This window comes from Balaenoptera borealis (genome assembly GCF_965194805.1).
Source record: "Balaenoptera borealis genome assembly, chromosome: X".
In the NCBI taxonomy this organism is placed as follows: Eukaryota; Metazoa; Chordata; class Mammalia; order Artiodactyla; family Balaenopteridae; genus Balaenoptera; species Balaenoptera borealis.
The window spans coordinates 48,529,286-48,553,830 of record NC_138881.1 but is presented as its reverse complement, the minus strand read 5'-3'; the positions used below and the strand labels follow the sequence as shown (position 1 = coordinate 48,553,830).

General features: G+C 38.8%; 1 protein-coding gene and 1 pseudogene across 2 annotated transcripts in view; one reads left to right on the top strand and one right to left on the bottom strand.

The window, feature by feature from the left end:
* The window catches only part of LOC309620349 (zinc finger X-linked protein ZXDB-like), a 962,758-nt gene that overhangs the window by 642,356 nt on the left and 295,857 nt on the right, over window positions 1-24,545 (top strand). The gene's annotated exons all lie outside the window — the stretch shown is intronic.
* Window positions 21,625-22,124, bottom strand: LOC309620406 (cytochrome c oxidase subunit 5B, mitochondrial pseudogene; annotated as a pseudogene). Its single transcript has one exon. The product of its transcript is annotated as a cytochrome c oxidase subunit 5B, mitochondrial pseudogene (transcript).

Below are 24,545 nucleotides of genomic sequence, written 5' to 3'. Positions count from 1 at the left end.
TAGATTCCATATATGTGCATTAGCATCAAGTATTTGTTTTTTTTTTGAGTTACTTCACTTTATATGACAGACTCTAGGTCCATCCACCCCATTACAAATAAATCAGTTTCATTCCTTTTTATACCTCAGTAATATTCCATTTGCATATATGTGGCACATCTTCTTTATCCATTCATCTGTCAATGGACATTTAGGTTGCTTCCATATCCTGGCTATTCCTTGTATGTTATATGTTGCTTTTCCCTTGCTGCTTGTAATATTTTTTCTTTGTATTTAATGTTTGATCATTTGATTAATATGTGTCTTTGTGTGTTTCTCCTTGGATTTATCCTGTATGCGACTCTCTGTGCTTCATAGACTTGATTGACTATTTCCTTTCCCATCTTAGGGAACTTTTCAACTATAATCTCTTCACATATTTTCTCAGACCCTCCCTTTTACTATTCTTCTTCTGAGACCCTTATAATTCGAATGTTGGAACATTGAATGTTGTCCCAGAGGTCTCTGAGGGTGTCCTCAATTCTTTTCCTCCATTTTTCTTTATGTTGCTGTGCAGCAACATAGTAGTTATTTCCATTATTTTATCTTCCAGATCACTTATCCGTTCTTTTGCATCAGTTATTCTGCTATTGATTCCTTCTAGAGAAGTTTTAATTTCATTTACTGTGTTGTTCATCATTGTGTGTTTTCTCTTTAGTCCTTTTTAAAAAAAAAACATCTTTATTGGAGTATAATTGCTTTCCAATGTTGTGTTAGTTTCTAGTATATAACAATGTGAATCAGCTATATGTATACATACATCCCCATATTGCTCTTTAGTTCTTCTAGGTCCTTGTTAAACGTTTCATGTATTTTCTCCATTCTATTTCCAAGATTTTGGATCATCTTTACTATCATTACTCTGAATTCCTTTTCAGGTAGACTGCCTATTTCCTCTTCATTTATTTGATCTTGTGGGGTTTTACCTTGCTCCATCATCTGCTGCATTTTTTCTGTCTTCCCATTTAGCTTAACTTATGTGTTTGGGGTTCCCTTTTCACAGGTTGCACGTTCGTAATTTGTGTTGTTTTTGGTGTCTGCCCCCAGTAGGTAAGGTTGGTTCAGTGGCTTGTGTAGGCTTCATGGTGGAGGGGACTGGTGCCTGTGTTCTGGTGTGTGGGGCTGTATCTTGTCTTTCTGCCGGGCAGTACTGCATCTGGTGTTGTGTTTTGGGGTGTCTGTGAACTTAGCATGATTTTAGGCAGCCTCTCTGGTAATGGTTGGGGTTGTGTTCCTCTCTTTCTAGTTGTTTAGCATGGGACGTCCTGTAATCGTGCTTGCTGGCCGTTGGGTGGAGCTGGATCTTAGCATTGAGACCGAGATCTTTGGGAGAGCTCTTGCCAATTTATGTTACATGTGGCTGGGAGGTCTCTGGTGGTCCAATGTCCTGAACTTGGCTCTCCCACCACAGAGACTCAGGCCAGAAATCAGGCTACAGCACCAAGACCATGTCAGCCAAACAGCTCAGAAGAAAATGGAGAACAAATAAAGAAATAATAATAATAAATAAAATAATTAAAATTTAAAAATTATAAAAATAAGCAATTTATAAAAAATAGAGTAACCAAATCAGTAAACAAATCCACCAATGTTAGCAAGCACTAAAAACTATAGTAAGATAACCATAAAAATCAGAAACAAGTCAGTCGCAGATAGGAAACTGGAAGTCTACAGTTGCTCCTAAAGTCTGCTGCCTCAATTTTGGGTTGATTCTTTGTCTATTCAGGTATTCCACAGATGCAGGGTACCTCAAGTTGCGTGTGGGGATTTAATCCACTGCACCTGAGGCTGCACGGAGAAATTTCCCTTTCTCTTCTTTGTTCACACAGCTCCTGGGGTTCAGCTTTCATTTTGGCCAAACGTCTGCCTGTAGGTTACCCTCAGGCTTCTGTTCCCACCCAGACAGGATGGGGTTAAAGCAGCAGCTGATTAGGGTGCTCTGGCTCACTCATGCTGGGGTGAGGGAGGAGTACGGTAGTTATAATTGGCATGTGGGGTGAACCTCCTGTGGCAGAGGCCTGCGTGACTTGCAACAGCCTGAGGCACGCCATGTACTCTCCCGGGGAAGTTCTCCCTGGAACACGGGGCCCTGGAAGTGGCGGGCTGCACAGGCTCCTTTGTGGGGGGGGGGAGGAGGGTTGTTCTTGTGGACATTGACCTGTGCTTTCACACAGGATTCTTGGTGGCTGCAGAAGCAGCATTAGTGTTTCATGCCCGTCTCTGGGGTCTGAGCTAATAGCTGTGTTTCATGCCTATCTCTGGAGCTTGTTTAGGAGGTGCTCTGCCTTTTGTGGGAAGACGGGGAAGGAATCCCCTCTCCTCATGCACCCCGAAACAATAGTATCTTGCCTCTTAGGCAGGTTCAGACTTCTTCCTGGACTCCCTCCTGGCTAGCTGTGGCCCACTACCCCACTTCAGGTTGTGTTCATGCAGCCAATCCCAGTCCTCTCCCTGGGGTCTGACCTCCGAAGCTCTAGCCTCAGCTCCCAGCCCCCACCTGCCCCAGCTGGTGAGCAGACAAGCGTCTCAGGCTGATGAGTGCTGTTTGGCACCAATTCTCTGTGCGGGAATCTCTCCATTTTGCCCTCTGCACCCTTGTTTCTATGCTCTCCTCCATCGCTCCGGAGCTTTCCCCCCACCCACACCCCTGTCTCTGCCAGTGAAGGGGCTTCCTAGTGTGTGGAAATTTTTCCTCCTTCAGAGTTCCCTCCCAGCGGTGCAGGTCCTGTCCCTATTCTATGTCTCTGTTTTTTCTTTTTTCTTTTGCCCTACCCAGGTACGTGGGGAGTTTCTTATCTTTTGGGAAGTCTGAGGTCTTCTGCCAGTGTTCAGTAGGTGTTCTGTAGGAGTTGTTCCACATGTAGATGTATTTTTGATGTATTTATGGGGAGGAAGTGATCTCCACATCTTACTCTTCTGCCATCTTGAAGGCCTCCCTTGGACTTTTGTATTTTGAGAGTTTTTATTTTTTAATTTTTTTGGCTGCCTCGGGTCTTAGTTGTGGCACGCAGCATCTTTCGTTATGACATGTGGGGTCTTTTGTTGTGGTACACGTGCTCTTCATTGCAGTGCATGGGTTTCTCTCTAGTTGCAGTGCTTGGGATTCTCTCTAGTTACGGTGCATGGACTGCTCTCTAGTTGTGGCATGTGGGCTTCTCTCTAGTTTTGGTGTGCAAGTTTTCTCTCTCTCTAGTTGTGACATGTGGGGTCCATAGCGTATGGGCTCTGTGGTTGTGGCACATGGGTGCCAGAGCATGTGGGCTTTCTAGTTTATACCATGCAGCCCCTCTAGTTGAGCCACATGAGCTCAGCTGTTTTGGCACACAGTCTTAGTTGCCCTGCAGCATGTGGGATCTTAGTTCCCTGCCCAGGAATCAAACCTGCATCCCCTGCATTGGAAGGCGGATTCTTTACCACTGGACTAGTCGGGAAGTCCATTTTGAGAGTATTTCAATCACAGATTTATCTTCAGAACTTCAAATTAGTCTGTTTATATTTTCTATTTCTTCCTGTTTAAGTCTTGGGAGATTGTATCTAAGAATTTGTCTATTTCTTCTAGGTTGTCCATTTTATTGGAATATAGTTGCATGTAGTAGTCTCACATGGTCCTTTGTATTTCCGTGTTGTCAGTTGTAACTTCTACATTTTCACTGTGACTTTTCTGATTTAGGTCTTCTCCCTTTTTTTCTTGATGAGTCTGGCTAAGGGTTTATCAATTTTGTTTATCTTTCCAAAGAACCAGCTTTTAGTTTCTTTATTTTTTTCTATTTTTTTCTCTCTATTTTATTAATTTCTGCATTGATGTCTACGATTTCTTGTCTTCTATTACATTTGGGTTTCGTTTGTTCTTCTTTCTGTAGTTGCTTTATGTGTAATGTTAGGTTGTTTATTTGAGGTTTTTCTTTCTTCCTGAAGTAAGCTTGTATTGCTATAAATTTCCCTATTAAGAACTGCTTTTGGGATGTGGGAGGAGACATTCAAGATGGCAGAGGAGTAAGACGTGGAGATCACCTTCCTCTCCACAAATACATCAGAAATACATCTACATGTGGAACAACTCCTACAGAACACCTACTGAACGCTGGCAGAAGACCTCAGACTTCCCAAAAGACAAGAAACTCCCCATGTACCTGGGTAGGGCAAAAGAAAAAAGAAAAAAATGTGACAAAAGAATAGGGACAGGACCTGCCCCTCTGGGAGGGAGCTGTGCAGGAGGAAAAGTTTCCACACACTAGGAAGCCCCTTAACTGGTGGAGATGGGGGCTGGCAGGGGGGAAGCTTCAGAGCCATGGAGGAGACCACAGCAACAGGGGTGCAGTGAGCAAAGTGGAGAGGTTCCCACACAGAGTATCAGTGCCAAACACACTCACCAGCCTGAGAGGCTTGTCTGCTCACCCGCCAGGGTGGGTGGGGGCTGTGAGCTGAGGCTCTGGCTTCAGAGTTCAGAACCCAAGGGAGAGGACTGGGGTTGGCTGCGTGAACACAGCCTGAAGGGGGTTAATAAACCACAGCTAGCCGAGAGGGAGTCTGGGAAAAAGTCTGGACCTGCCTAAAAGGCAAAAGACCATTGTTTTGTGGTGCACAAGGAGAGGGGATTCAGAGCACTGCCTAAACGAGCACCAGAGATGGGCACGAGCCATGACTTTCAGCACAGACACCAGAGACGGGCATGAAATGCTAAGGCTGCTGCTGCAGCCACCAAGAAGCCTGTGTGTTAGCATAGGTCACTATCCACACCTCCCCTTCCAGCAGCCTGTGAAGCCCACCACTGCCAGGGTCCCGAGATTCAGGGACAACTTCCCCAGGAGAACACACGGCATGCCTCAGGCTGTTGCAACATCACGCTGGTCTCGGCCACCACAGGCTCGCCTTGCACTCCCTACCCCTCCTTCCCCTCCCGCCTGAGTGAGCCACAGCCCCCTAATCAACTGCTACTATAATCCCATGCTCTCTGAGCAAAAAACAGACACCCTCAGACGACCTACACACAGAGACAGGGTCAAATACAAAGCTGAACCCCAGGAGCTGTGTGAACAATGATGAGAAAGGGAAATTTCTCCCAGCAGCCTCAGGAGCAGGGGATTAAATCTCAATGATCTAATTGATGTACACTGAATTTCTGGAATACCTGAATAGACAATGAATCATCTCAAAATTGAGGCAGTGGACGTTGTATGATTTTGTCTGTGTAGCTTTGTTTTTACAATTTGTCCTAGGGTCCTGTCTGTCCATTTTTTTTTCTACTTTTAGTGTAGTTTTTTACCACTTGTTATCATTGGCAGATGTGTTTTTTGGTTTGGTTGCTCTCTTCTTTCCTTCTTTTTTGTAAATTACTTTTTAATTTTTTTATGTTTAATAATTTTTTTATTTTAATAAATTTATTTTATTTTATTTATTTTTCTTTCTTTTTTCTCCCTTTTCTTCTGAGCGATGTGGCTGACAGGGCCTTGGTGTGCCGGCCGGGTGTCAGGCCTGTGTCTCTGAGGTGGTTGAGCTGAGTTCAGGAGACCTCCCGAATCCACGTAATATAAAATTGTGAAAGATCTCCCAGAGACCTCCATCTCAACGCTAAGACCCAGGTCCACTCAATTACCAGCAAGCTATGGTGCTGAACACCCTACGCCAAACAACTAGCAAGACAGGAACAAAACCCCACCCATTAACAGAGAGGCTGCGTAAAATCATAATAAGGTCACAGACACCTCAAAACACACGATTGGACCCGGTGCTGCCCACCAGAAAGACAAGATCCAGCCTCATCCACCAGAACACAAGCACTAGTCCCCTGCACCAGGAAGCCTACATAACTGACTGAACCAACCTTAGCAACTGGGGACAGACACCAAAAACAACGGGAACTACAAACCTGCAGCCTGCAAAAAGGAGACCCCAAACACAGTAAGTTAAGCAAATGAGAAGACAAAGAAAAACAGAGCAGATGAAGGAACAAGGTAAAAACCCACCATATCAAACAAATGTAGAGGAAATAGGCAGTCTACCTGAAAAAGATTTCAGAGTAATGATAGTAAAGATGATCCAAAATCTTGGAAATAGAATGGAGAAAATACATGAAAAGTTTAACAAGGACCTTGAGAACTAAAGAGCAAACAAACAATGATGAACAACACAATAAATGAAATTAAAAATTCTCTAGAATGAATGAATAGCAGAATAACTGAGTCAGAAGAATGGATAAGTGACCTGGAAGATAACATAGTGGAAAAAACTACTGCAGAGCAGAATAAAGAAAAAGGAATGAAAAGAATTGAGGACAGTCTCAGAGACCTCTGAGACAACAATAAACACAACAACATTCGAATTATGGGGGCCAGAAGAAGAAAAGAAAAAAAAAAGAGGTGAGAAAATATTTGAAGAGATTATAGTTGAAAACTCACCTAATATGGGAAAGGAAATAGTTAATCAAGTCCAGGAATTGCAGAGAGTCCTGAAAAGGATAAATCCAAGGAGAAACACGCCAAGACACATATTAATCATACTATTAAAAATTAAGTACAAGGAAAAAATATTAAAAGCAGCAACGGAAAAACAACAAATGACATACAAAGGAATCCCCATAAGGTTAAGAGCTGATCTTTCAGCAGAAACTCTGCAAGCCAGAAGGGAGTGGCAAGACATATTTAAAGGGATGAAAGGGAAAAACCTACAACCAAGATTACTCTACCCAGCAAGGATCTCATTCAGATTCAACAGAGAAATCAACATCTTTACAGACAAGCAAAAGCTAAGAGAATTCAGCACCACCAAACCAGCTTTACAACAAATGCTAAAGGAACTTCTCTAGGCAGGAAACACAAGAGAAGGAAAAGACCTACAACAACAAGCCCAAAACAATTAAGAAAATGGGAATAGGAACATACATATCAATAATTACCTTGAATGTAAATGGATTAAATGCTCCCACCAGAAGACATAGACTGGCTGAATGGATACAAAACAAGACCCATATATATGCTGTCTACAAGAGACCCACTTCAGACCTAGGGACACATACAGACTGAAAGTGAGGGGATGGAAAAAGATATTCCATGAAGATGGAAATCAAAAAACGTTGGAGTAGCAATTCTCATATCAGACAAAATAGACTTTAAAATAAAGACCATTACAAGAGACAAAGAAGGACACTACATAATGATCAAGGGAATGATCCAAGAAGAAGATATAACAATTGTAAATATTTATGCACCCAACATAGGAGCACCTCAATACATAAGGCAATTACTAACAGCCATAAAAGGGGAAATCGACAGTAACACAATCAAAGTAGGGGACTTTAACACCCCACTTTCACCAATGGACAGATATCCAAAATGAAAATAAATAAGGAAACACAAGCTTTAAATGATACATTAAACAAGATGGACGTATTGATATTTATAGGACATTCCATCCATAAAGAACAGAATACACATTCTTCTCAAGTGTTCATGGAACATTCTCCAGGATAGATCATATCTTGGGTCACAAATCAAGCCTTGGTAAATTGAAGAAAATTGTAATCGTATCAAGTATATTTTCCGACCACAACGCTATGAGACTAGATATCAATTACAGGAAAAAATCTGTAAGAAATACAAACACATGGAGGCTAAACAACACACTACTTAATAACCATGAGATCACTAAAGAAATCAAAGACGAAATCAAAAAATACCTAGAAACAAATGACAATGAAAACCCGATGACCCAAAACCTATGGGATGCAGCAAAAGCAGTTCTAAGAAGGAAGTTTATAGCTATACAATCCTACCTCAAAAAGGAGAAACATCTCAAATTAAAAACCTAAACTTATACCTGAAGCAATCAGAGAAAGAAGAGTGAAAAAAACCCCAAAGTTAGTAGAAGGAAAGAAATCATAAAAATCAGATCAGGAGTAAATGAAAAAGAAATGAAGGAAACAATAGCAAAATCAATAAGATTAAAACCTGTTTCTTTCAGAAGATAAAGAAAATTTATCAATTATTAGCCAGACTCATCAGGAAAAAAAGGGAGAAGTCTCAAATCAATAGAATTAGAAATGAAAAAGGAGAAGTAAGAAGTGACACTGCAGAAATACAAAGGATTATGGGAGAGTACTACAAGCACCTCTATGCAAATAAAATGGACAACCTGGAAAAAATGGACAAATTCTTAGAAAAGCACAACCTTCCGAGACTGAACCAGAAAGAAATAGAAAATATAAACAGACCAATCACAAGCACTGAAATTGAGACTGTGAGGAAAAATCTTCCAACAATCAAAAGCCCAGGAACAGATGGCTTCACAGGCAAATTCTATCAAACATTTAGAGAAGAGCTACCACCTGTCCTTCTCAAACTCTTCCAAAATACAGCAGAGGGGGAAACACTCCGAAACTCATTCTACGAGGTCACCATCTCCCTCAAACCAAAACCATAAAAAGATTTCACCAAGAAAGAAAACTACAGGCCAATATCACTGATGAACATAGATGCAAAAATCCTCAACAAAATACTAGCAAACAGAATCCAACAGTACATTAAAAGATCATACACCATGATCAAGTGGGGTTTATCCCAGGAATGCAAGGATTCTTCAATATATGCAAATCCGTTAATATGATAAACCATATTAACAAATGGAAGGAGAAAAAACATATGATCATCTCAATAGATACAAAAAAGCTTTTGACAAAATTCAACACTTATTTTTGATAAATACCCTCCAGAAAGTAAGCATAGAGGGAACTTACCTCAACATAATAGAAGCCATATATGACAAACTCACAGCCAACATCATTCTCAACGGTGAAAAATTGAAACCATTTCTTCTAAAATCAGGAACAAGACAAGGTTGTCCACTCTCACCACTATTATTCAACATAGTTTTGGAAATTTTGGCCACAACCATCAGTGATGAAAAAGAAATAACAGGATCCAAATTGGAATAGAAAAAGTAAAGCTGTCACTGTTTGCAGATGACATGATACTCTTCATAGAGACTCCTAAATATGCTACCAGAAAACTACTAGAGCTAATCAATGAATTTGGTAAAGTAGCAGGATACAAAATTAATGCACAGAAACCTCTTGCATTCCTATGCACTAATGATGAAAAATCTGAAAGAGAAATTAAGGAAACACTCCCATTTACCATTGCAACAAAAAGAATAAAATACCTAGGAATAAACCTCCCTAAGAAGGCAAAAGACCTACACGCAGAAAACTATAAGACACTGATGAAAGAAATTAAATATGATACAAACAGATGGAGAGATATACCATGTTCTTGGATTGGAAGAACCAACATTGTAAAAATGACTATACTACCAAAAACAATGTACAGATTTAATGCAATCCCTATCAAACTACCAATGGCATTTTTCACAGAACTAGAACAAAATATTTCACAATTTGTATGGAAACACAAAAGATCGCGAATACCAAAGCAATCTTGAGAAAGAAAAACGGAGCTGGAGAAATCAGGCTCCCTGACTTCAGTCTATACTACAAAGCTTCAGCAATCAAGAGAGTATGGTACTGACACAAAAACAGAAATATAGATTAATGGAACAGGATAGAAATCCCAGAGCTAAATCCAAGCACCTATGGTCACCTTATTTTTTGATAAAGGAGACAAGAATATACAATGGAGAAAAGACACCCTCTTCAATAAGTGGTGCTGGGAAAACTGGACAGCTACATGTAAATGAATGAAATTAGAACACTCCCTAACATCATACCCAAAAATAAACTCAAAATGGATTAAAGACCTAAATGTAAGGCCAGACACTATAAAACTCTTACAGGAAAACACAGGCAGAACACTCTGTGATGTAAATCACAGCAAGATCCTTTTTGACCCATATCCTAGAGAAATGGAAATAAAAACAAAAATAAACATATGGGACCTAGTGAAACTTAAAAGCTTTTGCACAGCAAAGGAAAACTTGAACAAGACGAAAAGACAACCCTCAGAGTGGGAGATAATATTTGCAAACGAATCAACTGACAGAGAATTAATCTCCAAAATATACAAGCATGTCATATAACTCAATATCAAAAAACAAACAACCCAATCCAAAAATGGGCAGGAGACCTAAATAGACATTTCTCCGAAGAAGATATACGGATTGCCAACAAACACATGAAAGGATGCTCAACATCACTAATCATTAGAGAAATGCAAATGAAAACCACAATAAGGTATCATCTCACAGCCCACAGAATGGCTATCATCGAAAAATCTACGAACAATAAATGCTGGAGAGGGTGTGGAGAAAAGGGAACCCTCTTGCACTGTTGGTGGGAACATAAAGTGATACAGCCACTATGGAGAACAGTATGGAGGTTCCTTAAAAACTAAAAATAAAACTACCGTACGACCCAGCAATCCCACTACTGGGCATATACCCTGAGAAAACCATAATTCAAAAAGAGTCATGTACCAAAATGTTCATTGCAGCTCTATTTACAATAGCCAGGACATGGAAGCAACCTAAGTGTCCATTGACAGATGAATGGATAAAGAAGATGTGGCACATATATACAGTGGAATATTATTCAGCCATAAAAAGAAACGAAATTGAGTTATTTGTAATGAGGTTGATGGACCTAGAGTCTGTCACACAGAGTGAAGTAAGTCAGAAAGATAAAAACAAATATTGTATGCTAACACATATATATGGAATTTAAAAACAAAAAAACCACAACGATTGAAGCCTATTGAATGCAGCAAAAGCAGGTTTTTTTTTTAAACATCTTTTTTGGATTATAATTGCTGTACAGTGATGTGTTAGTTTCTGCTTTATAACAAAGTGAATCAGCTATACATATACATGATACGAGGTTTCGATATAGCAGTATATATCAATCATATATATCATATATATATATATGTGATTGTTTTAAATTTCCGAGCTCTTAATTTCAAACGCAATTCAAGTATCCTGAATTTGTACTCTTCTCCTCTCATGATTACTGATTTAGATATCATATTTTTTTGTGGATGGTTTTCTACGTTTACTGTATTTTTGCCTTACTGGTGTGCTTTCTCATTTCTTAATTTTCTTATTTCAAGTTGTGCTTTTTTCTTTTCCACCTAAAGACGTTCCTTTAACACTTGTTGTAAATCTGGTTTGGTGGTGCTAAATTCTTTTAGCTTTTGCTTGTGTGTTAAGCTTCTGATTTCTCCATCAAATCTGAACAAGAGCCTTGCTGGGTAGAGTATTCTTGGTTGTTAAATTTTTCCATTTCATCACTTTATATACATCATGCCACTCCCTTCTGGCTTTTAGAGTTTCTGCTGAAACATCAGCTGATAACCTTATGTGGATTACCTTGTATGTTATTTGTTTCTTTTCCCTTGTTGCTTTTAATATTTTCTTTTTCTCTAATTTTTATTAATTTGATTAATATGTGTCTTGGAATGTTCCTCTTTGGGCTTACCTTGTATGGGACTCTCTGTGCTTCCTGCACTTGAGTGAATGTTTCCTTTCCCATGCTAGGGAAGTTTTTGGCTATTATCTCTTCAAACATTTTCTCAGCCTCTTTCTCTCTCTCTTCTACAAATGGTATCCCTATAATGGGAATGTTGGTGTATTTAATGTTGTCCCAGTGGTCTCTCTCTTTTTTTTTTTTATTCAAAAATCCGTCTACATTTATTTCACATCGCAGTGGTCTCTTATGCTGTCCTCATTTCTTTTCATCTTTTCTCTTTAGTCTGTTCCACAGCAGTGATTTCCACCAATCAGTGTTCTAGCTGACTTATTCATCCTCCTGCTCATTTATTCTGCTCTTGATTCCTTGTAGTTTATTTTTCATTTCAGTTATTGTATTATTCATCTTCGTTTGTTTGTTCTTTAAATATTCTTGTGCTTTTTGAAACATTTCTTGTATCTTCTCAGTGTGTACCTCCATTCTTTTTCTGAGTCCTTAGATCATCTTTACTATTATTACTTTGAATTCTTTTTCAGGCAGATTGCTTATCTCTACTTTACTTTGTTGTTCTTCTGGAGTTTTATTTTGTTCCTTTGTCTGGAACATAATTCCATACCTTCTCGTTTTGTCTAACATTGTTTGTGGTCTCTGTTTCTCCAGCTGCGAGTTTGTAGTTCCTCTTGCTTCTGTTGTCTGCCCCCTGGTGGGTGATGTTGGTCCAGGCGATTGTGCAGGGTTCTGGTGAAAGGGAGTGGTCCCTCCCCACTAGTGGGTGGATCTGGGTTTTCTCCCTCTGTTGCTCAGGGCCGTTTCACAGGGTGTGTTTAGAGGCAGCTTTGCACTCAAGATGACTTTAGACAGCCTGTCTGCTGATGGGTGGGGCTGTGTTCCCACTCTGTTGTTTGTTTGGCCTGAGGTGTCCCAGGTCTAGAGCCTGCAGGCTGTTGGGTGGGGCCAGGTTTGGGGACCAAAATGGCAACCTCTGAGAGATTCATTCCAATGAATATTCCCTGGGGGCTCCACCACCAGTGTCCTTGCCCCACAGTGAAACACAGCCAATCCCTGCCTCCCAGGAGACTCTCTAAGACCTGCAGGTAGTTCTAGTCCTGGTTCCTGTGGAGTCACTGCTTTGCCCTAGGTCCCATTGCATGTGAAAATTTGTGTGTACCCTCCAAGAATGGAGACTCTGTTTCCTCCAGTCTCATGCAGCTCCTGCACTCAAGTCCTGCTTGCCTTCAAAGCCAAATGCTCTGGGGGCCCCTCCTCCCAATGCTAGACCCCCAGGCTGGAGAGTCTGACGTGGGGCTCAGAACTCTCACTCCTATGGGAGAACCTCTGCAATATAATTATTTTCCAGTTTATGGGTCACCCACCCAGCATGTATGTGATTTGATTATATTGCAAAAGCATGCCTCCTACCATCTCGTTGTGGCTTCTTCTTTGTCTTTGTGTATAGAATATCTGTTTTTTGATGGTTGTTCCCCAGTTAGCTGTGAATTTGATGTTTTCGTGAAAGAGGTGAGTTCAAGTCCTTCTATTCCTCCATCTTCTTGTCTCCTCCCCCTTGTAAATATTTTTAACTGTCAGAGATGCACATGCATTACGAGTAATGGTGCTTGTTAAATAAGATGAGTGAAAAGCCTCAAGATTTCTGTTATGAAGATAAAGAGAACTATTGATGGCATCAAATGAACAAATATTGGAACAAAAAATAAAATCTGTGATACAAGTTAAGACACTCCTCATTAAAAGTAAGAACAGACTTGTTTCTTCGTATACTTGTTTGGGAGCTCAAATATTCTCTAAATTGGTTATGGCATATCTTGAAAAGTGTTATTTCATTCTCATAGTTATCCTTCTGCTCTAATCTTCACTTTCTCATCCAATGTTATTTCATTCTCATAGCTATCCTTCTGCTCTAATCTTCATTTTCTCATCCAATGTTTTTAATGCTAGAAAAATCTTTCTAAAACCTGACCCGAATCATGTTACCTTCCTCCTTAATTTTTTTATTTGTCCACACTTATTAACTTAGCATTTTAACTTTTTATAATAACCCCACCTATACAACTTTATTTCCTAATCTTCTTCATATATACTCCACTGCACCATATATACTGTTGCACTCTTCCCAGAACACCTCACATTTAATTCCATGCCCTACGTTGGTTTATTGTTGCTACTACGGCCTGGAAAGCCCCTTTTCCTCTGATTTATTAACAAAATTATCTTTATCCTTGAAGACCTAACCTAATTTCTGGTATCTCTCTGAAGCCTTTTCTAACTCCTCCAATCCTTATGGGTATTGATTCTTTTCTGGAAACATATTATACTAAGTTTATTTTGAGAGACTTGTTTTTTGTTTGTTAGTTCTGTTTCTCCAATTAGACAGTAAGTTCCTCGGGGACAGAAAGTATGGCTTAATCTTTTAAAATTTTCTCCCATGGCACTGTGAGGAGGTGGTTCCCTGTGCATCAGTGGATTAACAAACTCAGGTTTGTGGGTCAAACGATTAGGACTGGTGAGTAAAGGAAAGGGAGAGATCAAAGGTGACATCGAGGTTCATATGCTGGAGTAACTGTAACAGTAATGTGACTATCTGCCAGAAAATGTACGATCAGAACATATTGAGTTAAGTGGTGTTTACTTCCAAGTAGAATATTATTTGGGAAAGGTAAACTAGATAGACACAGGGAGATCTGCTTTTCCTTCTCTTTCTACCTCAATATTCCACCCCCTTTTTTTTGACCTCTTTGATTCTGTCCCTTCTGTCTCATACCAAGTGGAAAACTTTAAACCAATCCTTAGGCCACAACAAGAGCAAAGGGTTAAAGTAAAATCATTTGTTTTCCACAACTTTGTAACCATAGACCTCATAGGTGTTTTTCCCACTCTATTCAAAAACAATTATATTTTTCATTGCCTATATTTTTAGTGATCACTTTTCAACTATGTTCAGCAAAATTCTCCAAATAGCAACATCACGTTTATGGTGTGAGTACTCTTTTGGGTAGATTAAATACAAGTTGGCCTGGGAAAGCTTTTTCAGCCTATAACCTGGATCAATTCTTTCCTGCTCCCCTCTGCAGGTGAGAAGCCATGCAAATGAACGTGGGATGGATGTTACTGGCACTTTTCCTGTTCTGGTGATTTCACCAGGTGTTACCAGAACCAGAAGTACACTGGGGCTAAGCCCTCTGATGTCCAGCTTGTGTGGCTTCTGCTTTTCCTGCTCGGATCATCTGGCACTATACATGAAAAGCCACTCCATATAAGTGGTACACCTTCTGCCTTTCCCACCCCTTGGGACTGCTAATCCTGACTATATATATATATATATATATATATATATACACACACACATAAATATACACACCAGTGCTAAATGGACTCAACACCCAGCCCCAGAACTGACCCATTTTTTGTTCATTAATGCCATGTCCCTCTTTGTCCTGCTATGTGTGCATTTGTCAAAAAGACAATCAAGACTATTGACTGGGAAAGAGTTCATTTACTCAGAGTCAAATCTTTTTAACCAATAAAGCTTTTATATTCAGAGCACCAATATTTTATTTCTTCTTTGTAGATCAATCTTTCATTTCACTTAAGCTATTATTGACTGTATTTTCCATAGCCAACAGCAATAATTGTCCTCAAGGTAGGGTTGCCATATTTAGCAAATAAAAATACAGGGCATACAGTTAAATTTGAATTTCAGATAATTAAATAATTTTTATTATGAGTATGTCCCATGTAATTGTTTGGAAATGTTTATACTAAAAATTATCTGACTGGGTGAGCTGTACTCTATCTGGCAACCCTACCTCTAGGGTGAGTCCAGATTGCTTCTCACGTCTCATTTCACTCTGCCTATGAACACTTGGTAAGTTCCCAAAAGGAGAAGCAGTAGCATAAATAAATTTAGAGATGTATTCACATAGACAAATCTTGACCCTTGAGCCAGTTTCTAAGCTTTCAGTACAGGGCCAGAGATAGAGAAAAATCAGATTTTCTCAAGAAATAATTATTATTATGGGTAATTTGTATATGGCATAAGGGTACATTCATAGGTGGCTAATTTCTCTTTTAAAATGTTCCTTTCTATCACTTATATCTGAGTTTTAAATTGTTTTCTTTCAATTTCTCTGAAGTCACTTGGAAAGAAACAAGAAAGGGAAAAATAATTTTTTATAATCATCTAATGAAATACGCATGGGCCAAATTGGCCCTTGATAAAGCCTTTGTTGCTCCTAGGCCAAGAACATGGAAACCATTGCATTCTTCCAGTGTGATGCAGTTAGATACATTCCTTTTTGAGTTTGTTGAAGCAATGAGAGGATGGGAAAGAAATACAGATGAAAGTATTCCTAGATTGAAGAGCGTGGAACAAAGCCATGTATTTTCCATAACTGGCAAATAGGCTGTGGGACACTTCTAAATCTGTGGCACTTTTTGAGATGTTTTAAGGTAGGGAGGGAATAAAAAACACAGGGAGAAAATCTAAATAGCTTAGAAATGAGAGATTCTTTGAGTCTCAAAATGTCTTCCTCCTCTTCTCTCTCTCCTGGAAAAGAATTGCAACGTCACATGTGCCACTTTTTCCTATACTGTAGTTGCAGCTGTTCAGAGCACCATCACTTTTTGGCTGCCAAATTAGTAAATCTGACACCTGCCTAACAGGCTGATTCAGAAGAATTGGATCTCATATGAGCTTTTCTTTGTCTTCCCATATATGGGATCTTCAACCTGATCGCATCTGTTTCTAACAAGGCTGAAGGCAAATGAAAACCATCAGATGAAATAATGTTAAAGATAACCTCATGGATTTGTACTATCTGATTAAGGATTTGCATAATCCAGAACCAGACTGGGATGAATTTTACTGCTATAGTATATATAATAAAGGTTTGTTAAGTAAATGCATACTATAAATAATTGTGCAAGAGTAGGTATTTAACAAACTACGGAAAAGGACACATTTTTCAAGCCTTTAGAAGCACCCATCTAGAAACACAATTCATGCACATGGTATAAATGCTTCTCTGTCAGGTCCCAATGTTTTTATAAGTCAACTCTTCATTATCCAGTTAGGTTATTGTATTTCTTTGAAATAAGTTACTCTTGCATCACTTTAAATATTAGACATGTCACTAGTTTGAACTGCTTTTCTCACATATGCTAAAATTAGAAAGGTTTGACTGTTTCAAGAAATTCAAAAGTCTGTTTTGGACATAAAGGGAGAAACTGATAGGAATACAATAATAATAGGAGGCTTTAACATCCCACAGATATCAATGGACAGATCATCCAGACAGAAAATCAATAAGGCAACAGAGGTCCTAAATTACATAATAGACCAGTTGGACTTAATTGATATCTACAGGAGACTACATCCCCCCAAAACAGGAAAACATTCTTTTCAAGCATGTATGGAACATTCTCTAGGATATACCACATAGTAAGTCACAAAACAAGCTTCAATGTATTTAAGAGAATAATTATCTCAAGCATCTTTTCTGAACAAATTGGTATGAAACTAGAAACCACCTACAGAAAGGAAAACGAGAAAAGAATGAACACATTGAGATTAAACAACATGCTACTAAAAAAACAATGGGGAGGATAGCGGTCAAGATGGTGGAGTAGAAGGACCTTGAACACACTTCCTGTCACAAGAACACAAAAATCACAACTAACTGCTGAACAACTATCAGTAAAAAAGACAGGAACCTACCAAAAAAGGTATTCTACTTCCAAAGACAGAGAAGAAACCAAAATGAGACAGTAGGAAGGGCACACTCGTGATAAAATCAAATCTCATACCATCTGGGTGGGTAACCCACAAACTGTAGAATAATTATACCTGAGCCTCATGTCAGGCTCCCCAGCCTGGGGATCTGGCATTGGGAGGAGGAGCCCCTATGGCATTTGGCTTTGAAGGCCAGTGGTACTTGATCGCAGAAGCTCCACAGGACTGGGGGAAATGGAGACTCCACTCTTGGTGTACACAATATCTTGTGTTCACCGGGACCCAGGGCAAAAGCAGTGACTTTATAGGAGCCTAGGCCAGACCTATCTGGTGGTCTTGTAGGATCTCCTGGGGACACAGAGGGAGGCTGTGGCTCTCACTGGGGACATAAGGGCTGGTGGCAAACATATCTGGGAGTACTCATCTGAAGGCTGGCATCTTGTTTGGGTCATTAGCACCAAGACCTGGCCCCACTCAACAGCATGTAGGCTCCAGTGCTGAGACACCTCAGGCCAAACAACCAACAGGGTGGGAATGGAATCCCGCCCATCAACAGGCTGCCTAACGACTTCCTGAGCCCACAGCTACCTCTAGACATACTCTTAGACATGGTCCTGCCCACTGGAGGTTTGTACCTCTTAATTTCCATTACATATTTCTCTCCTACCTCCACCCTGCTTCCCTCTGTCAATCACTCATTTGTTCTCTGTATCTGTAAGTCTGTTACTGTTTTGTATTTTGTTCATTTGTTTTGGTTTTTAGATTCCACATATAAATGAAATAATACATTATTTGTCTTTCTCTGTCTGACTTATTTTACTAAGCATAACTCCTTCTGGGTATATCAATGTTGATGCAAATGGCAAAATTTCATTCTTTTTTATGGCTGGGTAATATTAACTTATATATATAATAATATATATAATAATTATTATATATATAATCTCACATGTTCTTTATCATTTCATCTATTGATGAACTTAGGTTGCTTCCACATTTTGCTATTGTGAATAAGGCTGATATAAACATTGGGATGCATATACATATATATATCTTTTTGAATTAATGTATTAGTGTTTTTGTTTTCTTTGGATATATACCCAGGGGTGGAATTGCTGGATCATATGGTAGTTCTATTTTTACTTTTCTGAGGAATCTCCATACTGTTTTCTATAGTCCGTGCACCAATTTACATTTCCACCAAGAGTTTGCAAGTGTTCCCTTTCCTTCATATCTTCATCCAGCGTCTGTTATTTGTTGTCTTTTTAATGACAGCCATTCTGACAGATGAGAGGTATTAATTTGCATTACCCTGATGATTACTGATGTTTAGCATCTTTTCATGTGCCTGTTGGCTATCTATATGTACTCTTTGGGAAAATGTCTATTCAAGTCTCTGTCCATTTTTTAAATTGGGTTGTTTGTTGTTTTGATATTAAATTGTATGAGCACCTTGTATATTTTGAAAATTAACCCCTCATATCATATCATATCATATCATTTGCAAATATTTTCTCCCATTCTGAGAGTTGTCTTTTCATTTTGTTTATGGTTTCCTTTGCTGTACAAAAGCTTTTACATTTAACTAAGTCCCATTTGTTTATTTTTGTTTTGTTTCCTTTGCCTTAGGGGACTGATCCAAAAAAATATTTTTATGACTTATGTAAAAGAATATGCCCATGCTTTCCTCTGAGAGTTTTATGATTTCCAGTCTCACAATTAGGTTTTTAATCCATTTTGAGCTTATTCTTGTATGTGATGTAAAAAAATTCTAATTTTATTCTTTTACATGTCCAGTTTTCCTACCACCATTTATTGAAGAGACTATCGTTTCTCCACTGTACATTCTTACTTGTTTTGTCATAGATAAATTAACATAAGGGTTTATTTCCGGGCTCACCATTCTGTTTCTTTGATCTTTGTGTCTGGTTTTGTGCCACTATCATATTGTTTTGCTTACAGTAACTTTGTAGTATAGTCTGAAGTCAGGGAGTGTGATACCTCCAGCTTTGTTCTGTTATTTAAATTTTTTCTTGGCTATTTAGGGTCTTTTGTGTTTCCATATAAATTTTAGGATTATTCATTCTAGTTCTGTGAAAAACGTCATGGGTAATTTGCACTGAATCTGTAGATTGCTTTGAGTAATATGGATATTTTAGCAATATTAATTCTTCCAATCCATGAACATGGAATATCTTTCCATTTATTTGTATCCTTTTCAGTTTCCTTCATTAGTGTCTTATAGTTTTCAGAGTATAGATCTGTCACCTCCTTCGTTAAGTTTATTCCTAGGTATTTTATTCTTTTTGATGTGATTATAAATGGATTTTTTGCTTTCTCTTTCTGATAGTTCATTATTATTTTACAGAAAAGCACCAGATTTCTGTGTATTAATCTTGTATCCTGCAACTTTACTGAATTCATTTATTCTAATAGTTCTTTGGTACAGTCTAGGGATTCCTATATATAATATCATGTCATCTGGAAATAGTGACAGCTTTACTTCTTTTCTTCCAATTTGGATGCTTTTTTCTTTTCTTTCTTTCTTTCTTTTTTCTTTTTTTGGTCTGATTGCTGTGGCTAGGACTTCCAATACTATCATAAATAGAAGTGGTGAGAGTGGGAAAATTTGTCTTGTTCCTGATTTTAGAGGAAAAGCTTTCAACTTTTCACCATTGACTATGACACTAGCTGCAGATTTGTCAAAAATGACCTTTATTATATCGAGATATGTTCCCACTATACCAACTTTGATGAGAGTTTTTGTCATGAATCAATCTTGAATTTGCCAAATGCTTTTTCTGTATCTGTTGAGATGATCATGTAATTTTTTTCCCCTTTTTTTTGTGAATGTGGTGTATCATCACATTGATTGATTTGTGGATATTGAACCATCCTTGCATCCCTGGGATAAACCCCACTTGATCATGGTGCATGACCCTTCTAATGTTTTTTTTTTTTTTTTTTTTTTTAAGTATAGTGTCTGGACTGGGTCCTATCTGTAGACATTCAGATTTAATTGCTGCGGGGTGCAGCTCAGTCATCGGTACGTTTTTTTTTAATTAATTAATTTATTTACTTATTTTTGGCTGTGTTGGGTCTTCATTTCTGTGCCAGGGCTTTCTCTAGTTGTGGCAAGCGGGGACCACTCTTCATCACGGTGCGTGGGCCTCTCACTGTCGTGGCCTCTCTTGTTGTGGAGCACAGGCTCCAGACGCGCAGGCTCAGTAATTGTGGCTCACGGGCCCAGTTGCTCTGCGGCATGTGGGATCTTCCCAGACCAGGGCTCGAACCCGTGTCCCCTGTATTGGCAGGCGGACTCTCAACCACTGCACCACCAGGGAAGCCCCTCTAATGTATTTTTGATTTTGTTTTGCTAATATTTTGTTTGGAATATTTGCATCTATGTTCGTCAGTGGTATTGTCTGGTAATTTTCTTTTTTTTGTATTGTATGTTTGTTTGGTTTGGGTATCAGGGTGATGCTGGCCTTCTAGAATGAGTTCAGTAGTGTTCCTTATTCAGCATCTTTTTGCAATAGTTTGAGAAGTATAGGTGTTAACTCTTCTTTAATTGTTTGACAGAATTCACAGGTGAAGCTGTCTGTTCTTGGACTTTTGTTTGTTGGGAGTTGTTTTATTACTGATTCAATTTCATTTCTGATAATTGGTCTGTTCATATTTTCTATTTCTTTGTGATTCAATGCTGGGAGATTGTGCATTTCCAGGAATTTTCCAATTTCTTCTAGGTTGTCCATTTTAATGGAGTAATCATAGTAATCTCTTATGATCCTTTATATTTCCATGATTCAATTGTAACCTCTCCTTTATAATTTCTGATTTTATTGATTTGGTCCATCTTTCTGTCTTTTTTTTTTCTTGATGAGTCTGGATAAAGATTTATCAATTTTGTTTATCATTTCAAAGAACCAGTGTTTAGTTTCATTGACATTTTCTATTCTTTATTCCCTATTTTAATTGTTTCTGCTGTAATCTTTATTTTTTATTTCCTTTCAATAACTTAGGGTTTGTTTGGTCTTCTTTTTCTAGATCTTTTATATGTAAGGTTAGACTGTTTGAGATTTTTCTTGTTTCCTTTAGAACTGCTTTGGCTCTATCCAATAGATTTTGGATCTTTGTAGTTTCATTTTTATTTGTCTCCATGAATTTTTAAATTCTATTTTTGATTTCCTCAGTAGCCTATTGGTTCTTTAGTAGCATATTGTTTAACATCCATGTATTTATGTTTTTTGCACTTTTTATAGTTGCATTGTAGTCAGAAATGATGCTTAATATGATACCAATTTTCTTAAATATACTGAGACTTGTTTTGTGGTCTAGCATGTGATTTATCCTGGAGAATATTCCATGTGCACTTGAAAAGAATGAGTAGCCTGCTGCTTTTTTTTTTTTTTTGGGAGGAGGAGCCAATGTAATGGCTAGTCTTTATTGAAAGAAGAAACTTTACATCACATTTTGAGTGACTTAGTGCAGGGGATCAGTGGGCCAGCTGGTGGGGCACCAGCTTGTAATGGGTTCCACAGCTAGGGCATCGCTGGGCCTCGCCTTTGTGCAGCCAGAACCAGATGACAGCACTGTTGTCTTCTTCACAGATGCAGCCCACTATCCGCTTATTGGTGATGGAGGGGACTAAATTAGGGTCTTCCTTGGTACCGGAGGCTGCCTTTGGGGCGAGCATATTGTACGGGTCCAGTCCCTTGCATGCAGCCACCATGACCTCCCTCTCCAGCCCAGTGGCCTGCTCATCATCAGTAGGAACACCGCCTCCAGATGCCATAGAGCGCGCCACAGAGACTCCACTGGGACCGCAAGCCCTCAGGGCCTGCGCGGCCAGGGCTCCAGCTCCGCGGAGTAACCTTGAAGCCATCACGCCAGCTACAAACACCAGCACTTCCGGGAGCAGGCTCCGGAGGCAGTAATCTGCTGCTTTTGGTTGAATGTCCAATAAGTCCATCTGGTTGTTAATATTTGCTTCATCCATTTAGGTGCTCCTATGTTGGGTTCATATATATATACAATTGTTATATCTTATTCTTGGATCTATCTCTTTACTATGTAATATGTCCTTCTTTCTGTCTTGTTATAGTCTTCATTTTAAAGTCTACTTTGTCTTACATAAATATTGCTACCCTGGATTTCTTTAATTTCCACTTGCATGGAATACCTTTTTACCATCCCTTCACTTTCAGTCTGTGTGTGTATTTAGATCTGAAGTGAGTCTCTTGTAGGCAGCATGTATTTGGGTCTTGTTTTTGTATTCATTTCTCCACTCTATGTCTTTTGATTGGAGCATTTATTCCATGTACATTTAAAGCATTATTGATAGATATGCACTTATTGTCATTTTGTTAATTTTTTTTTCTCCTTATTTCTCCTTTCTCTCTTCCCTTGTGACTTGATTACTCTCTTTAATGTTATGTTTGGATTCCTTTCTCTTTTTTGTCAGTGTATCTATTATACATATTTGGTTTGTGTTTACCATGAGATAGGTATATATACAATTATTTTAAGTTGCTGATCCCTTAAGTATGAATGCATTTTAATAACCCTGCACTTTCACTACCCCCACACGTTTAATGTTGACATCATATTTTACATCTTTTTGTTTTGTGTATATCTTAAACTACTTGTGAATATAGGTGCTTTTATTACTTTTGTATTTTAATGTTTCTACTAGCTGTATAAATGGTTGATCTACTACTTTTACTATATATTTTCCTTTATGAATGAGATTTTTCCTTTTGTAATTTTCATATTTCTAATTGTGGCCTTTTCTTTTCTGCTTAGAGAAGTCCCTTTAACATTTTTTAAAAATTTGCATCCGTTATTTATTCATTGGTTTATCCATTCAACACATTTTTTCTTTTTTTTTAACATATTTATTGGAGTATAATTGCTTTACAATGGTGTTAGTTTCTGTAAAACTAACTTCATGTTGCTAAATTCTTTTAGCTTTTTCTTGCCTGTAAAACTCTTTATCTCTTCTTCAAATGTCAATGGTAGGTAGCCTTTGCTGGGTATTCTAGGTTGTAGGTTTTTTCCATTCATCTCTTTAAATAAATTGTGTCACTCCCTTCTGACCTGCAGAGTTTATGCTGAAAAGACAGCTGATAGCCTTATGGAGTTCCCTTTTATGTAACTTGTTGCTATTTCCTTGCTGCTTTTAGTATTCTCTCTTTATCCTTAATTTTTGCCATTTTAATTACTTTGTATCTTGGTTTCAATGTCTTTGGGTTGATCTTATTTGGGACTCTTTGTGTGTCCGGGTTTTCTATTCCCATTCCCAAGTTATGGAATTTTTCAGCTATTATGTCTTCACATATATTTTCTGCCCATTTCTCTTGCTTCTCCTCTGAGTCCCCTACAATGAAAATGTTAGCATGCTTGTTATTGTCTCAAAGGCCTTCTAGACTTCTAAACTGTCATTTCAATTTTTCTTTTCCTTATTCTGTTCAGCTTGTGTGATGTCCACTACTCTGTCTTCCAGTGCTAATCCATTCCTCTGCATCATGTAATATACTGTTGATTCCTTGTATTGTATTTTTTATTTCAGTTATTGTACACTTCAGCTTTGTTTGACTCTTTTATATTTTCTAACTCTTTGTTAAAATCTTCTAACTTCTCACTGTGTTCATCCATTCTTCTCCCAAGCATCTCTATGATCATTTTCTTGAACTTTTTATTGGTTAGATTTCATATCTCTACTTTATTTAGTTCTTATCTTATTCCTTCTTTTGGAACATATTCCTCTGTTGCTTCATTTTGCCTAATTCACATTTTTATTTCTATATATTTGGTAGTTTGATTACTTTTCCCAATCTTGGAGGAGTGGCCTTTTTAGGAGACATTCTATGGGGCCCAGAAGCACATTGCCATCTGGTCACCAGAGCTATATGCTCTCAGGGTATCCTCTATGTTGGTTATGTGGGTCCTTCTATTGTGGCAAGCTGACTACTGTGGGTGTACTGGTACATGTGGCTAGCCCCTTCCTGGTTGGTTGCCACACCCTGCTAGTATGGAGACTGCTGTTGGGTGAGGCCAGTTTCTAGTGTGCCTGGCTGCATGGTCTGGACAGTCCCAGTCCTAGTGCCAGCCCTCTGGTGGGTGGGACTGGGTCACAAGGCAGCTGACTGCAGATCCCTGGTGTTTTCCAGGGCTAGTGCTATTCCACAAGTGTGTAGAGCTGGGTCCTAGTGTTGCTGACTATGGTGGTGGGGGTTCCAGAGCTAGTGCTAACCTTCTGGTGGGTGAGACGGTACCCATGGGCTTCCTGGGGCTAGTGTCAGCCCACTGGTTGGTGAGGCTGGTTCCTGACATGGCTGGATC